At 42.3% G+C, this 16,774-nt stretch overlaps 1 protein-coding gene across 2 annotated transcripts in view; it reads right to left on the reverse strand.

Moving 5' to 3' along the window:
- The window catches only part of MCTP2 (multiple C2 and transmembrane domain containing 2), an 864,328-nt gene that overhangs the window by 226,652 nt on the left and 620,902 nt on the right, over positions 1 to 16,774 (reverse strand). The gene's annotated exons all lie outside the window — the stretch shown is intronic.

Here is a 16,774-nt window from a genome sequence, read left to right on the forward strand (position 1 = left end):
ACCCTGCCGGGGTTATCTCACAGGGGAATACCAGGACGGGTTCCCTAAGCAAGCGCTTAGAAACCGCTCGGTGATTTGCGCTATATAAATTCCTGTACAATAACTCATCAGTGCATAAGAAGAACATATTCTCTCTCTACCACTGTTGAACCTGGCCCTTTCTGCAGGGTTACTCACAAAGATTTTGCATTCCTCTGCGTGTTTTTCTGACCTTCGTTTTGTTGGCTTTAGGATTCAGGGAAAGTTACCAATGCTAAAGCGCAAGTGCTCTCTCTTCTAAACATGGTATGATTGGTTTACACCGGTTTGGCACATTTGATATGCCTGTAAACCCTTTATAAAGCAGTATACCATATACACAGGGTCTGTAAATTAAATGCTACTAGTGGGCCTGCGGCACATCGTGAGCCACCCACACACGTAGCCTTCCAAACCAATCTCAGGCCTGCCACAGTAGGACCTGTGCGCACAATTTACTACCACTTTGACTTTGCATTTAAAACTACTTGCCAAGCCTTACACTCCTCTTTTATAACACATAGGTCACTCCTATAGCAGGCTCTAAGTAGCCCTACAGGAAGGGTCCTGTGTAAGTAAAAGATGGGAAATATCCTAGAAGTGACAAACAGCCTATTTCGTTTTTCACTGCTGTGAAGTCTAGACCTCTCATAGGCTAGCATTGGGAATTCCCTCATACACTTTTAAGTGGCAATTCCTGATCAGAAAGGAGTGGCATTACCATGTCTTGTATGTTTAAAAAATTGGTAATAAATCCTATTACAGGTGCAGTTGTTTTTGACATTTCTATTTTAGAAATGCCACTTTAAGAAGTGGGCATTCTCTGTGCTTATTACTATTTGTCTGTTGCAACCTTACTCCAATACGCGTCTGGGTTGGGTGACCGCTATGCTTGGGGGAGGGGATAAATCTGAATTCATCTGCATACTGATAGTCTTATTGTGCTGGGAGAGGGAGAGATCATTCAGACTTTACATTTGCATAGAGTGTGCCCTGCCCTTATACAAAGGGCTAATTTACCCCCTACTGATCGTCTGAAGCCAGAGCTGGGTCTGAAAGGCATTGTTGTGCACTTCTAAGGTTTCCTTTGAAGTCACCTCTTCATCAAAGAAATTTTTGAGTATAAATACTGGGGCTCTGACCCATGTTCTTAGCTGCTGCTAGGGACTTGTAACCAGACTCAGCTGGCTCTACAACTTCACATTGCTAGGAGAACTGCTGTGCTGCAAGCAGAAACCACCATTCTTCCTACTTGCTTTGATGAGCTGGCCTGCGTTTGTGCCTCTCCTCAAGTGCTGTCCATGTGCTTGTTGGCTTGCTCCCTTCCTGTTCTTTTGGAATCTAAGGGCCACAAAAAGATTCTTCCATTCCTGCCCCTGCCATGGTACTCTGTTACTGGTGAGTCCGGCATTGGGGCCTTAGTCTGACCAGCGCTGGGATGATCAACCGTTTATGCCGGGAGAAATTGCTTTTCGAAGGTTGCGTACTGAACAAAGGATCAACACTCCCTTTGCTGACCTCACACTGCACAGGCAGTGTGTGCCGAGTCGACAGAGCTCCTTCAGGGATCAGTGTTCCCCTCTACGGATTACTGCCACCTTCCTTCCAAAAACGCACTGCCCAGAAACAGGAAGCCTCCGGACCGCATCAACATTGCCTCACTCTGCCCCCAGGAAACCAAGACCTGTGGGGCATGACTGTGGCCATCGGTCCTCAATCTCCCAGCATGATGAGCCCCGACTGAGAGAGGGAACACTGCGGGTGTGCTGCTCGGGCTCCCAACAGGCAGCAGAGTCTGCTCCAATGCAAGGCCACCCCTCAAGGAGGCACGGAAGGTACAGTGTTGTGAACCTTTGTCCTGTGAGATCCCCGCAACCAATCTGCAAGCAGAGGGCGGATAGCACCTTCTCCGGCACCTTGTCCTGAGGGACCCACACAGCATTCCTGGAATTGAGTGTAGCCGCCCCTTGCTCCCTCATGGGCAGTTCTGCCTGCACTGGGATCAGTAGTCTGAGGGGCCCCAGAGAGCTCCCGACATGCTGTTCTTTGTGAACCTTACTTTTTTTTAATAGGAGCCTATGTGGGGGCCCCAGATTGGAAGGGCTCTTTGCCCTCTCAATTTAAAATGACTGCATTGAAATTTCCTGCGGTAGATCCCAGACCGGGACCATTGCATTCACACTAGCAGGACTCCTGTAAAGCCTCTAAGAGAGGGGAGGGGGCTTTACCTGCATGTATTCAGAGATTGTGAGGCTTGTAAAAACAAAGGAGATACTCATGCTTTTCTCTAAACAAACCTGCATTACTTGCCAATTGCACTAATAGGGCCATAAGGACTACCATAGTAACTAATGCATTTATAGTGATATCAAGGCAATATTTAGTTCTCCATTTTATGTGATACCTTAAAACTGCATACCTTGGGAAGTATGTGTCACTTGCATTTGGATGGCATATTTTTTAAAGTATATTGTGTAATCTCCACAGTATTTATCGATTTATATTGTTTTCGCAGAGTACTGCAACGTATCGGAGTTTCTCTAAAAAGAACCTGCGTACCCTGCACAGTATTTTTAGCACATGTCCTTTGGTCTTGTGTTGTGTACAATAAAGAAAGTATTTTTTATGCCCCTTGTGTGGAGGCTCCTTTTTGTGTTGTGTAAGTGTGTGGCACAACTGCTTTATTCATTGCCTCTGATAAGCCTGCCTGCCCTGCACCAAGGTAACAGAAGGTGAGCATAGGTTATCCTTGGTGTGTAACTGCCTTACCTAGACTAGAGTGATGGGTTTTGCTTGGCTTAGGTGCATACCCTAGCCAACCAGAAACCCCATTTCCAACAACCATCTTCATTTACAACCAGTGCTTTATCGAGAGAAGAAAGACCTCCAGGATGCCTGCACTGATAGCCTCTATTACCGCTGTGATATTTTAAATTCTCCTTGTCTATGCGCTCTCTCTGCAAAAAGAGCATTTACAATGCCTCTTGATTGGAGATTGGAAGGGAAAGAAAATAAGGCCACCTATTGAGAATTCGGAGGGCTATTCCTCTTCCTCATACACAGCAGCTTTCAGTGAAACTTATGATCTATTGACATGATAGTACAAAAATACCTAGTGAATTTTAAAATCACTTCAGAGCTAAGGGCAAAATGAACAATTAGATCATGCAAGGATTGGAATTATAGATTCAGTACCAGGGAACAGTAAATTAAACCCTACTAGAGTAGCACTGTAAAACATGCCTCCGGAGTGCTACTGCAACCTATAGTGAATTTTTAAACTGTCACTTGACCTGGCAAAATAAACCTTTGCCAGGCCTGAACCTTCCTTTATAATACTTAGAAGTCACCCCTAAGGTAGGCCCTAAAGGCTCATAGGGCACAATGCATTGATATGTTTACCCATGTTTTACATTTCCTGGAAGTGAAAAACCTCTAAAGTAATTTTTCACTGTTGTAAAGTCTATCTCTCCTATTGGCTCACCCTCGATTATCCTATTACATTTAAGAAGTACCAACTTTGGACAGGCGGAGATAGAGCTATGCGGTTGGCATTCAAATGAATTGTAATTTAAAATCCTCTTTAATGGTGGAGTCAGATTTTAAGACACAGTTCTAAAAATGCCACTTTTAGAAATATGTCATTTCCTTGCCCCAACCAGTTGTGCCTTCTGCCAGTATCGTGGCCACATGACTGTCCAGACAATAACACAAAGGGGGCCTTTAGTGTGAGCAGGATGGGTCATTCAGGCAGGATGACTGGGAAGGTGCTATACTCAGCCGCACATACACCTTAAAATGTTTTGATTCCAGCACACACAAAGGAACAAATGAACTTGACACAAGGCCTTCCCTGCCTTTGGTGACTCGTTAACAGCTTGGAGCCTTGACAGGAGGAGGGGGAAGAACTTTCCAGAACCAGATCTGGGGTAGGACAGAAGTGCCCTCACAAAGCAGGGTACTAGGTATTAATATTGGACCTGTGGTACTTGGAGAGGACTGCCCTGTAGCTTGGAGGACTGAATGGCTTGCTGCATGAGAAGGAAGACTGGACCTGATTGCTTTCATCATAGGCTAACAAGAGTGATTCCATGTGTCAGTTGGCTGACCTCCTGTGTGAGCTACAGGGAAATTACAAGCTTCAGATGTCTCCCACCCAACTGATCTGCTGCAACTAGACCTCTAAGGACCTGCAACTGGACCAGCCTAAGCTCAGCTGGCCTTAGCTTGAGTGAGTTCCCGATTCCCAGGACGAATCTCTGCAGATCCTGGACCCTTACTTGGCATCAGACTGTACTCTTCTGGAGGTAAAAGTGAAAATCCTGGAGTTTGGGCTCCTCTCAACTGTGAACTGACCCAGACAGCCATGAAGAATGCCAACACAAAGTACAGGTGAGCCCTGTTTGTCGTGACAACCGTGATTGTCGCAGTGACAGCAATGCATGACATACATTATGTGCTTCTGCAACAGCAGTCCGCTCTGACCTTCAAGTCAAAGCTACAGCAATAACTGTCCATGCTGCCCAACTGGCTCTTTACACCACAGCAAGGACTATCCACGAGAACCAATCTGCTTTTCGCTTTACAGTGATGACTGTCTGCAACACTCAGCTTTTTTTGTTGCGGCCTCCTCCACTGTGAACAGAACACTTTGCACTGGACTTGAGAAAGTACATATTCAACTGGACTAACCTGGTCCCTGTATGCGACCTGAACTTGGGACTTCGCCCCAGTCCAGTGTGACCAGATGACTGCGAATGGCGCTTTTTGCTTCTAGCGCTATTTTCACTAAAAACCTTACAAATTGAATGTCTCTGATTCTTCTGACTGGATTTTCATTTTTATTTTTCTGGTATTGTTTTATTTGTTAAAATTTGCTATATTTTTTTTAATTGGTTTGGACTATTCTTATTTTATTTTTTCACTTCATTACAGGGTGTGTGCTGCATAAATACTTTACATGTTGCCTCTAAATTAAGCCTGACTGCCTACTGCCAATCAGAGAGTTAAGCACAGGTTAATTTAGTGACTTTTGGGGTTCACCCTGACAAAAATTGTGGTTCTTGCTTGAGTAAGGTGTTGACCCCTCTCAACCAAAAACCCAATTTCCCACATGAAGTATTTAGGGCCATATGTATCAACATCCTGATTTGCGGTTCTCAAATAGCGATTTTTTAGAAATCGCTATTTGAGAATCGCAAATCAGGATGTATGTAAAAAAATCAATTTTTTTTAGCGATTTCTTAATAGTCCTTAATTGCGATTAGCGAATTGCGAATAGCAATTAAGGAATACTTTCCCATTCATTTCTATGAGACAGGAGGCCCATAGGAATGAATGAAAAGTTATTCTCAATTTGCGATTCGCAATTTGAGAATCGCAAATTGAAAATAATATCAAGGGTGCAGGGGTGTCAAAAATGCACCCTGATGCACCCCTGAAATAAGCATGGGTGCACATGTGGTGCACATACATGCCCTAAGGGCATGTATGTGCTTCACATTGCACTTTGAAAAATGCAAAAAAGTGAATTTTTCAAAAAAATCGCAAATTACCACCAATTTGAAGTTGGTGGTAATTTGGATTCCTTAAGGCCAAATTGCACCTTTTGGTGCTTCTTACATTGCATTTAAGGAATCGCTAAATTTGCGATTCCTTAAATGTAAATCGCAAAATAAGGAATAGCAAATTTTGTGATTCCTTATTTTGCCTGAATACATACCATTTGGCAAAATTGCATTTGCAAATGCCTAAATTCTGCGAATTTCGGCGTTTGCGAAGGCAATTTTGCTTGATACATATGGCCCTTAGTGTTTTTACCCATTGACTAATTTGCGACTCAATCTATATTTTGAAATGTGACAGATCTACAAATCAGTTACAATGAAAATTAATGAGTATTCTGTAGAATTTGCAAAATTCTGTTTCATGAATATTAAGGAGGCAGGTAGCCATTTGGCAAATCATACCAAATGCCTGAGAAATCAGTTTGGGAGGCCTATGTGCAATTGCACTTCCCTGTTGCTTAAGTCACGCCAATTGGAGTTCTTCTGAGTACAGCCCTTGCTCCAAAAAGAGACAAGTGCTCCATTCAGAAGCAAATGTTGTTGGGAAAGCCATTAGCTTAGGCTTGTATTGTGAACCCTGACTAAAAAAAAAACGCAACAAAGATAGCTTTCATGGGTATACACTGCATCTAGATGATAAAAATGTAATGTGTGCTGATTCAGTGTACTTTTGAGATATCAAATTGCCCCATATTCCATTGCTATACAATGCAAACATTATGTAGGAAATGAATGAAGTCAACAGCATGAGGTGAGACATTGTAACACCTCTGTTTGGAGTCACATCCTTTCAGTGCATATTTTAAGGAATTGCACCATTGTGCCTCGAGAGGAAGCGGGAAGTTACCCTTGCATACCCCTATCCATCATCCAATTCACAAAGTGCCAACAATTCCAACTTGCAACATAACCTTGTCACCAACCACAGGCTTTGCAAATGCAAAAACACTTTAGTACGATTATGGGGCCTTTAGTTAGCAATAAAATTGATAAGTATTCATGCCACACATATTAGTACTTTTCAATGGATATGTAAACAATGTTGTGGGACACACAGAATTCCACAAGAGAGCTCACTCAGTTACCTAATGTTTGAAGCTTTCAGAATCACAGACTTTGGTGAGAGATAATCAAGCTCACAATAAAAGAATCCATTTTGTAAACTGTGTCAAGGCAGAAATATTTACTTCAACACACCCTTCAGTGCTCAAATGTTAACGTACACAAAAGAACAACAGGGTGCAATACAAAAAAAAAATTTAAAGGGGAAAGCCTGGATTTTTAGAGGAATTATGTATTTTATGTTGTGCATGAAGATGTGTGTTTGTTTAGTTGTGGGAGGCCAGACTGTATGTTGAGGTGCTTTGTTAGCACTTCTACGCAAGAGTGGTCCTTCGGGAGTAACAGCACAGGGCTGTGTATAGATTTGTATGGAGTGCAGGGTAATGTGAGCTGGTCGGCAGGTGGTAGTGTGGGAATGTTACTATGGAAGTGTAGGTCAGCAATGCAATGGTGTAGTATGATACTACTGCGGCGGAGTTGTAGTTCAACTGGAGTAGCAACAGTGAAAATACAATGCTGCTGGCGAGCTGGTATTTTGGTTTTGTTGGCGGGTGAGTGGATTGTGGTTTGCAGATGAGTGTCACAGTAACAGGGAGCAGAGGCTTGTAGTTCACTGCTAGCCGTTCTAATGTGGTACAGGGAGGTGGTACTGTGATTTAATTAGCTCCAAAGAGTGCCAGATGCAATCAATTGAGAGCCACATACACTCACATAAAAAGCTCACATCAAACATGCAAAATGCTAAATTAACAAGCATTGGACGAGCAGCCGTGCAAACGACACAGCTGCAAAAGTGAAAGCGATCGGGCTAAGAATGCGCAACTGTTTGTGTGTGTGCGTGCAGTCTGCTCTTTTTCGAAGCACATACTCGTGCTTGTGGCATGCTCCCGCAAGGTGGATGCCGCTACAAGCATGAGTATCTGCTTCAAAAAAGAGCAGAATGACGGCTAAAGGTCTCCTATGCAGCGCATGGGCACTGCGCAGGCGAGACTTAAACATCAGGATTACATCAGCTGCTGTTTTACAGTAGACATAACTTAAAACAAGATAAAACAAACGCATTCAGTGTGTCCACTAGTGGGCGCTCATAACGTGGATTTTCTTTAGACATCAGTGTCCCTTTCTGCAATTAGGGCAGGTTGATCTCACATATTAGCGTGAATAAAATACAACCGGAAGCCCTATGTGCCTTCAGGATACAACATTGATATTTTTGAGGAAGAAGATTGATAAACATCTATCTTAAACAAAAAGACCTAACTCTGACCAGATTATCCTATTTTTCAATTTTGAAATTTATTCCATTACATTGTTGTGAACTGCCTGTGGCTTTCTCATCAAGCTTCAAGAATTAAACTGCTGGATCAACGGTGACACGTGGCCGTCTTGCAGAAGTGGATAGATTTTAGAATATGTAGACAGATAGCACTGGGCAAACATAACAACACTGCCTTCTTGTTTATCGAAACAAATATAGTTATCAGATATCAAATTGAGAATGAACACGGTCACCACTGAAGCTGCAGCTACAACCACAGAGCTCAGCCACACAAAAGGAAATCTGATGGAGGAAAGGCCTGACAAGCAAGTGATGGGAAATGGCCTTCTGTTCTGGCATTCCACCCAACTGCCTAATCAGATTATGCACTAAGGATGTGGTGGCGGCATATTCTTAATTTAGCTCTAAATTAATAACTAAAGATTTTCTTCTTGTTTTGAGGGACACATATACTATCCTGGTGACCTTGGGAATTAGAAGGTGAGTATGTAGGCCATGAAGACCTGAAGGGACGAAAATATTTGAAACTTGTTATTCGAAGAATGGAATTTTCTCTTATGATTTCTTCTGTTCATAACCACCCAATAAGGATCATGTTATGACATTTCCTATAGTGCTCACTTGTCCTTTTTGAATCCCCATCTCTGAGAGAGCCCTTCAGACAATGGAAACTGTCCTCCATGTGGACTACATCAAGACAGCAGACAACAAGACAGGTTTCGCACTGTGAAAAATCAAAGGATTATCTTCAGTCCCACTACAAACTCCCCAGAACAGAGTACAGTCCTAACAGATAGACAGGAATCCATGACAGTGACATTTTGTCAGATACAAAGGATGTATTATTGATTGTAGGAGGTGCCCAGCGTTTCAGTGAATCTCACTGGAATTGTACCATGACAAACGTAACCAAAAGATCACCACAGATACATACCAGGTTGTCAAAATTGAAGCCATGATAGTCAGTCAGCAAAAGTGGCATTGACACTAAATGAACCATGAAACTGAACTCATGCTGTTTTGTTAAATTCACGCATCCAGCCTCCTCCCAAAAAAAGTCCCTAATTTTCTTATCTCAATTTTGCCCACAAAACAATCAGAGTACTGCTGGCCATGGATTGCAAAAAAACACAACACTATACACAAATATGCCCGCTCTGTGCCAGTACCATATTGTATAAATTAATTTAAATTCGGATACATTTCACCTCACCATATCAGATTCTAGCTTTGATTGCAATCAGACAGAGATGAAAGTCTGGCTTGCGGATGTAACCACTTTTAAAATTATAAGTGAATTACTCATTAGGCTTATTTGTCTACATTTGTTAACCCACTTCTTTTCCAGCAATATGAGTATGCCATATGTGATATTAGGAGATTGAAAATGGTGGTCGCAGTTTGATACCTGATGGATTGTATTATGGAATTGATGGGTGGATTATAGTATTGAAGGACGGCTGTGTAATTTCTTCAAGGGTATGGGCTCCTAATTATGTAACTCATATTTAACTGAACAGAATTTAAACTAAATAATTGAATATTTATTACTCATTAGGGCTCTGCATAATAATTTATTTTAAAAATAGTTACACATTTTGACTACTAAGCGATATTATAAGGGACTACAAAATTATATTATATTGAATGGATTTTTAAGTAAATTATCATTAGTAGATATGCCACAGGGAGGGATAAAATCTGATTAATACCAAAAATATTTAATGTTTGTTTTGTTGAAAAAGTTCCTTCTAGGATCGAGCAGAAATACAGAACCATGCTCATGCTGTGGTGCTGCATTATGAAAGTGAGACATGATCATTTCAACAAACTACCTACACGAATACACTTGCTTGTAAATCGCATAAAACAATATTAGCAAGCAATAAGCTATGGTCCATGAAAAACTGCCAATTATATTATGTGTAGGTCGATGCTTATTATTTTTGCATTTCTTCACAAATATGTTTGTCTGTATGTGATCACTTTTCTTTTTCAAATTAAAGATTCTTATAATCTTACACAACAATGGTCACATCTGTATCACTTCCTTGAGCTACATTACAATGAGAGATCCATTACATCACAATATCCAATAACACATAGTGAAGTAAATCACATAGCAAACCAATATCGTACTAAACAGTCAAGCATTTGAGTCAGAGGCTCCCAAATATCTGAGGGCTTAGAAACAGTTGGTAGTTCTTCTGCGTATATTAAAAAATGATCTCTACAATCGACAGCATCTAATATCCAACTTGTTAGGGTGGGGGTCATCTTGCTATCCCAATGCATCGCCACTATACGTTTTGCAAGCAGTTACATTATGGCAACCAACTTCTTTTTGTTGATCTCACATGTATGTTAAGGCCTAATAGGCCTAACCGGGGTGTGCACGAAAGTGTACAAGATACCAGCATTCCCAAGTGGTAAGTCACAGCTTCCCAATATTTCTTTACATTATCATAATTCCATGAAAGATGTGCAAAATCTGCTTGGTCAATCCCACATCTCTTACAATGTGCATTATGGCGTAGACCATATTTATAGAGTTTGGCCGGAGTGTGGTACGTCTGATGTAGATATTTGTAATGGATGATACAGATATTGCCATTAGGTGTGAGCAATGTGGTTAGCGTGCAACAAGAGGCCCAGTCTTCGTCCTTCAGGGAGGTAGCTAATAATTTGTTCCAGTCGTCATGAGCTCTTTGGGTGTGAGCTCCTATATCCGTTTGGACCAGTTTATAAAGTAGTGAGATTATACTAGAGTGGGTGGAGGCGGCTATTAGAGTCTGTAGTGGTTTAAGGATAGGGGGTTCAATGGGGTAAGATCGATACAATTTCCTGATTGCAGCTCTCAGTCCATGATAAATAAATCAGAATAGCGGCGATTGGTTTTGTATATACGACAGGTCATCAGAGGTAATGAAGGTTCCACTGGGATATAGGTCGCCCATCTGTGCTATACCCACTTGTTCCAACAGCATCATGCTATTTTGTTCTTGTGTGACAGATAGCGCAGGGTGGTACGCCAGCGGTAGATTCGGGGTGTATATGGGAGTTTTGTTCGCTAAGTGACTGATGAGTCGCCATGCTTGTGAAGTGGTCCGTATCATATTTATATCCTGCTTTGACAAATAAGGTCATGTACGCGTGAGTATATTGGATAGCGGTATTGGCTCCGGGTCACCATATTCTACTGCAAGGTGTGGCAGGTATTTTACTGGGTGATACCAATAGTAGGCATAGTGTGCCTGGGTGCATAAATAGTATAAATAGATATCATGGACCGTGAATCTGGCAGCGGCATATGGGAGTGATATGGTTTGTAGACTGATTCGGGCCCGTTTGTCGGCCCATATCAGTTTGATGAAGTTCGTGCGTATCCTGTTAAAGATTGAAGCAGGTGGTAGTATGGGTATATTAATAAATAGATATAACAGCTTGGGCAGCAACACCATTTTTATTAACGATATTCGATCAGCTAAGGAGAGAGGAAGAGTGATCCACCTATTTATTTGTGTTTCTATGCGATCTATTGCGATGCCATAATTGGATCTGAGTACTAATTCAGAATCTCGATGTATCCAGATTCCGAGATATTTAATTGGATCCTCCTGCCATACTAGGGGAAATTCCAGATTCGGTGCTTTTATATTTCCTGTCAACGGTATCACCGCCGATTTGCTCCAGTTAATTTGCAGTCCAGAGTGACGCCCAAATGTTATATATTCTCGTAATAGTAGTGAGAGATTATCCTCAGGATCTGGCAGGTATAATACCATATAATCTGCGGATAATGATATGCTAATGGGTCGCAGATTAAACTGCAGTGGCGTGTTTACATAGCTCTGATGTATTTTGCAAGCTAGCGGCTCCAACGCTATGGAGAAGAGCAGAGGGGACAGCAGACAACCCTGTCTAGTGCCACGTTGTATTGATATTACTTCTGATATATGTCTGTTTACTTCGATGCAGGGAGTGAGTTTAGTGTAGAGAAGAGTGATCCAGTTGATAAACATTGCTGGAAAACCAATTCTTTGTAAAATCGTGAACATATAAGGCCACTCAACGGAATCGAAGGATTTAGCTGCGTCTAGTAGGAGCGCCACTGCTTGTAGATCCAGTGTCAGTTGATTTAACAGGGCAAATATGGTGCGTAGATTATGTGTGGTTGATCTCTCAGGAATGAATTCCGATTGATCTGGTAGGACTATAGTGGACATAAGTGGTTGCAGCCTCGTGGCTATGATCTTTGCCAATATCTTAATGTCAGTATTTATTAGTGAGAGGGGCAGGTAGGATTCCACTTTTTCAGGATTTTTGTCTGGCTTTAACAAAGCCACTATAAGCGCTTCCTGTAGCGCAGGAGGAAGGATTTTATTGTTATAGGCTTCATCGTACATACTCAAGCAGGTGTGGGGTCAATAAGTCTGACTGTATGTGATCACTAAAGTTATTGTGAGAAAACATGTCACAAAAAGACAGTAAGGTGTTCTGAGGGATTTGTGGGAGGAACTTAAATGCACTATTTTGAAAAACATAATTTCATCTTCAAAATGGTGTTTAACCCCTTCGATGCTCATGACGAGCTCAGCTCGTCATGAGGTACACCTCTCGTACACTCATGACGAGCTGAGCTCGTCATGAACAATGGGAATCGATGATGGTCAGCGCACAGGGTAAATCTGCACCGCACCGATGGTGTTAAGAAAAAATTTGCGATATGCCCTTTTTATATTTCAAATATTTAAACATTTACTATTGAGAAGGACTAGCCTAAGAGTTAGGCATTTGATAAGGAAAATTCATAATGAGTCACAGAAATTGTAAATTTAAATGAGGAGGCAAAACAAGGTAGTGTAAAAGCGAAAAAGTAATGCTGAACGAGGTAAGAACAGGAGTGTTAGTAATATTTAACTGTTATGAGTCATAGGAGGGTGACTATTATAATATCATGACTGATGGCGTAAGTCTAGTCGTTGTGGATGTATTATGGTACCCTACTGATAGTGAAGAGACAAAGGTGATGGTGGGATCAAATTGTGGTGGTGAGGTTTTTGGGTGAGGCTGAAAGGAATGTGTTTGGGAGGGAATATATTTTAATTGGGTGGTCGAGATATTCATATGGTCGGAATGCAGAGAATTTTGGTGTGGTTTTTAATATTTGTAATTCGATGGGGTGCTAGTGCAGTGGTAGGTGCATCAGCACAGTGGTGCAGTCAAAACAGAAGTGATGTAGAAGAGCACTATATAGAAAGGTTATACCTTACTCGTGGAATGCAGCATATCGGTGTTTGTGTAGGAAGGTTGTGCGAAGTCACACTACCATTATAGATGGGTTTGCAGTGGAGGCCTGAGGGGTGTTTCTAAAGTTCTAAATGATATTGTGGCTTACCAGGAGGTGGCATTTCTGTTGTGGATGAAGGTGGACTAGTGGTGGGAGAAGGAAGCCCATGGCTTTGAGGTGGTAGCATGGTGGCAGGCATTATCTTATGCAAATGTATAGAGTTCATAGCTTCCAAGTGCCAAGTGAGTCGAGTGTGCATTCCCAATCATCTAGAGCTAGAGTCTAAGTTAAACTAATAAGGGTAAAACTATGTTTTGAGCATTTTCCTGAAATTAACCTCATTAGGCTCCATTCTTAATTCCGCTGGCAGAGAATTCAAAAGTTTGGGGGACAGATAAGAGAACGATCTGCCACTCAATCTGGATCTGTGACTGCATGTCACCCTGAAAAGACCTACGTCTGAGGATCATAAACTTCTATTTGGAACATGGGCTGATAGAAGAGCACTTATCAGTGGAGGTCCCCTACGATTCACACTTCTGTGAACCATGCAGAGTGCCTTAAATGTTATTCTTCCCTCCAGTGGAAGCCAGGGAAGAGGCGAAGGCACCTTTCAGTGAGATATGGTTAGGCAGCTTGTAGATAGTGTCGCAGAAGCATTTTGGGCCACCTGAAGTGTCAAAACAACTGACTTTGAGAAACCCATATACACAGAGTTGCCATCGTTCAGGCGGGAGAGAATAAGCACTTGGAACACGATACTCCTGGAAGGTGAGGGAAGTAGATCTAAGACTTTCCGTAGAGTTCTATGCATAGCAAATCAGGATGTGGTCAATCTATTGAATTGAGCTTTCATTGTTAAGAAACTATTCATCCACATACCTAAACTTTGGAGAGGGGGAGAAGGGAAAGGAGGAGGTCCTAGACAATCTGGCCAACTTAACATTATGTGTGGGTTGAGACGGTTTCTCACCATCAACAGCTCGGTGTTATCTCCATTTAATTTTAAGGAACAGTTTGTCATCCACTGTGCTACTTTCTTGAGGCATGGAACTAGCTGATGTTGAGATCCAGTCGTTCCAGCAAGAGAAACCACCTACTGCGTATCAGCTGCATAGGAGACCAATGACACACCAGATTCCTTAACTATGGCTGCTAGAAGGCCGTACACATATATTGAACAATATGGGGCTTAGTGCAGATCCCTGTGGGATCCCACACTTTAAAGGGACAGACTCCAAAAACAGGGAGGTTCACTGATCTGAAAAGACCTTTCTTTTATAGAAGAGGAAAGCCAGTTTAGTGCATCCTTTCTTATTCCAATTTCCCTTAGCCTGAGTGCAAGCGTGTCATGATTGATCGTATCAAACGCTGAACTCAGGTCGAGAAGAATGATAGCCACAGACCGTCCCTGGTCTAGTAGCATTTTTGCCTCCTCGGTTACCGCAAGTAATGCAGATTCAGTACTATGTTTTGGACAAAAGCTATTCTGAGTGGGATCAAGAAGGAAGTTGTCTTCTAGAAATCGTGAGAGATGCTCATTGATATGCCTTTTTAGGAACTTCCCTATAACTGGTAGAAATGATATGGGTCTGTAGTTCCCAGGGCATGTAGGGCCAAGATTCTATTTTTTTTTTTTTTTTTTAACTGTGGCTTGACCACTGCATGTTTCAACGCTCAGAGAATTGTTCCTGCTTTTATTGACGAAGTAAGGAGCTTTGGAAGACTAGGGAAAACGTCTCCCTTTACCTATAAAAAAAATATGGTGAGGACTTTACCTTTCCAAATAGCACGGGAAGTACCTCTTTTGGGATCAAGAGAAAGGCTGAGAGACAGGGCATATCCTCCCAATGAATACTGTAAACAGGCACAATCTGCCGAAACTCTAACGTCTAACAGAGGGCAAACGATCAATGTCAATCGATTCCTAACAAAGTATTCACAGCCTTGTTATGTTACGGAGGTAGCAACAATTGCAAAGGCCAGACGTTCACTCTTTCTCTATGTGTTCCATGTAAATGTTGACAAACAATGGGGTAGAAACTTTAAGACTTGCAGATGCAGTCACACAAAAATGTATTTTCGATCGGAAGGTTGTTGGCAAATGTATTCACTATGATGTGTACAGCCTTCCAGTTTTTGCACTCCCTGAGTCGGGTCCATACAGCTCTCCCGCCTGCATAAAAGCTGCTAGCGCATCACCTTCACACTATTAGAGCTAGGGGTTCAAGATGTTCTACGCTAACTGGAGAAGACCACTAATTTCACCCTGTTCGAATGGGAGTGAAATTACACGACCTCGCCTAGCGTGAAGATAATCCCAGGCGGCCAACTTCAGGACACAATTACCTGCTACAGGATGTCCCTTCGGTGGGCCATCCTGTGCCAGTAAATCATATGATGGTCTGAAACACTCCCCATACAGGTAAAAAATGTAAGAAAAGAGTGTACAAAGTATCAGGTGGAGGAATAGAAATTGGTACTTTGGCAGCTGGCATTCTCTAAGTGGGACTTGAGACTTTCTTTGCTGTACAGATGTGGAGCAGGGATGGAGATTACTGCTGAGTGGTGACATGCCTCCTACTGGCCTTTACAACAGAAAGAAATGCTGCCTGCTGCACAGAAGTGCAGCCTCTTTTTTTGTTTATACTCGCACTTAGCGAGCTTGCAAAACTCTTTTCTTTTTCAAATTTCAATATTGTGAGCACCAAGTTTATAATTCTGCACACCACTAAACAGATCTCGGTTATGTTATGCATACAGCACACAACTTACAGAGGAGGGAATCCCGGCTCTGAAACTGTGTGGCAGAGCCAGGGTCAGGACTAGGGTAAGAGCCAGTTCTTAAATTTCTTGTGGAATTCAAGCACTATGGAGGAGGTTCGGATCTGCAGGTGCATGCTGTTGAGGCTCTAGTGAGATGGGTCAGTCCTTGTCCTAAGCAGAGCAGAGGTCGGAAGTCAGCAGGGCAGCACAGCAAAGAAGAAAATAGGTTCTTTCAGAGCTGCGGTCCAGCAGAGTGAAAATCCTTGCAGCCCAGCAGTCTTTACTCCGGCCAGTGATCATCACAGGTCCAGTAGTGTGCTGTGTTGGTAGGGTCAGAGCCCCTGTACTTATACCCTGTTGTGCCTTTGAAGTAGATGCGGTTTCAAAGCAGGCCCCCTTTTCTTCCCAGCCAGTCCCAGACTATCAGTAATAATCCCTTTGTGTCGAACAGGACACTGCATATTCCGATGTAAGTGTCAGCTCAAACCCCCCCACCCCCACCACCCCCCCCTTCATCCCCCTGCCCAGGAAGAGCCATATGGAAGCAGATGAGTTCTCTGTCACACCCACCCTTTCTGTGTCTCTAAATTGAATGCACAAAGTGTAGCTGTCACTCCTCCCATATGTTTATTGGAGACAGGTTGCAAGGCACACAGGCAGTACGAGTAGAGAAATTTCCACTTTCAAATAGTGGCATTTTAAAAATAGTAATGTTAAACCCAATTTTACAGTAAAGATCACATCATTTTCATTTCAAAGATATGAAACATGATGCAGCTACTCCTTTATAAC

Source organism: Lissotriton vulgaris, chromosome 2_1, assembly GCF_964263255.1.
Source record: "Lissotriton vulgaris chromosome 2_1, aLisVul1.2, whole genome shotgun sequence".
NCBI classification, from domain to species: Eukaryota; Metazoa; Chordata; class Amphibia; order Caudata; family Salamandridae; genus Lissotriton; species Lissotriton vulgaris.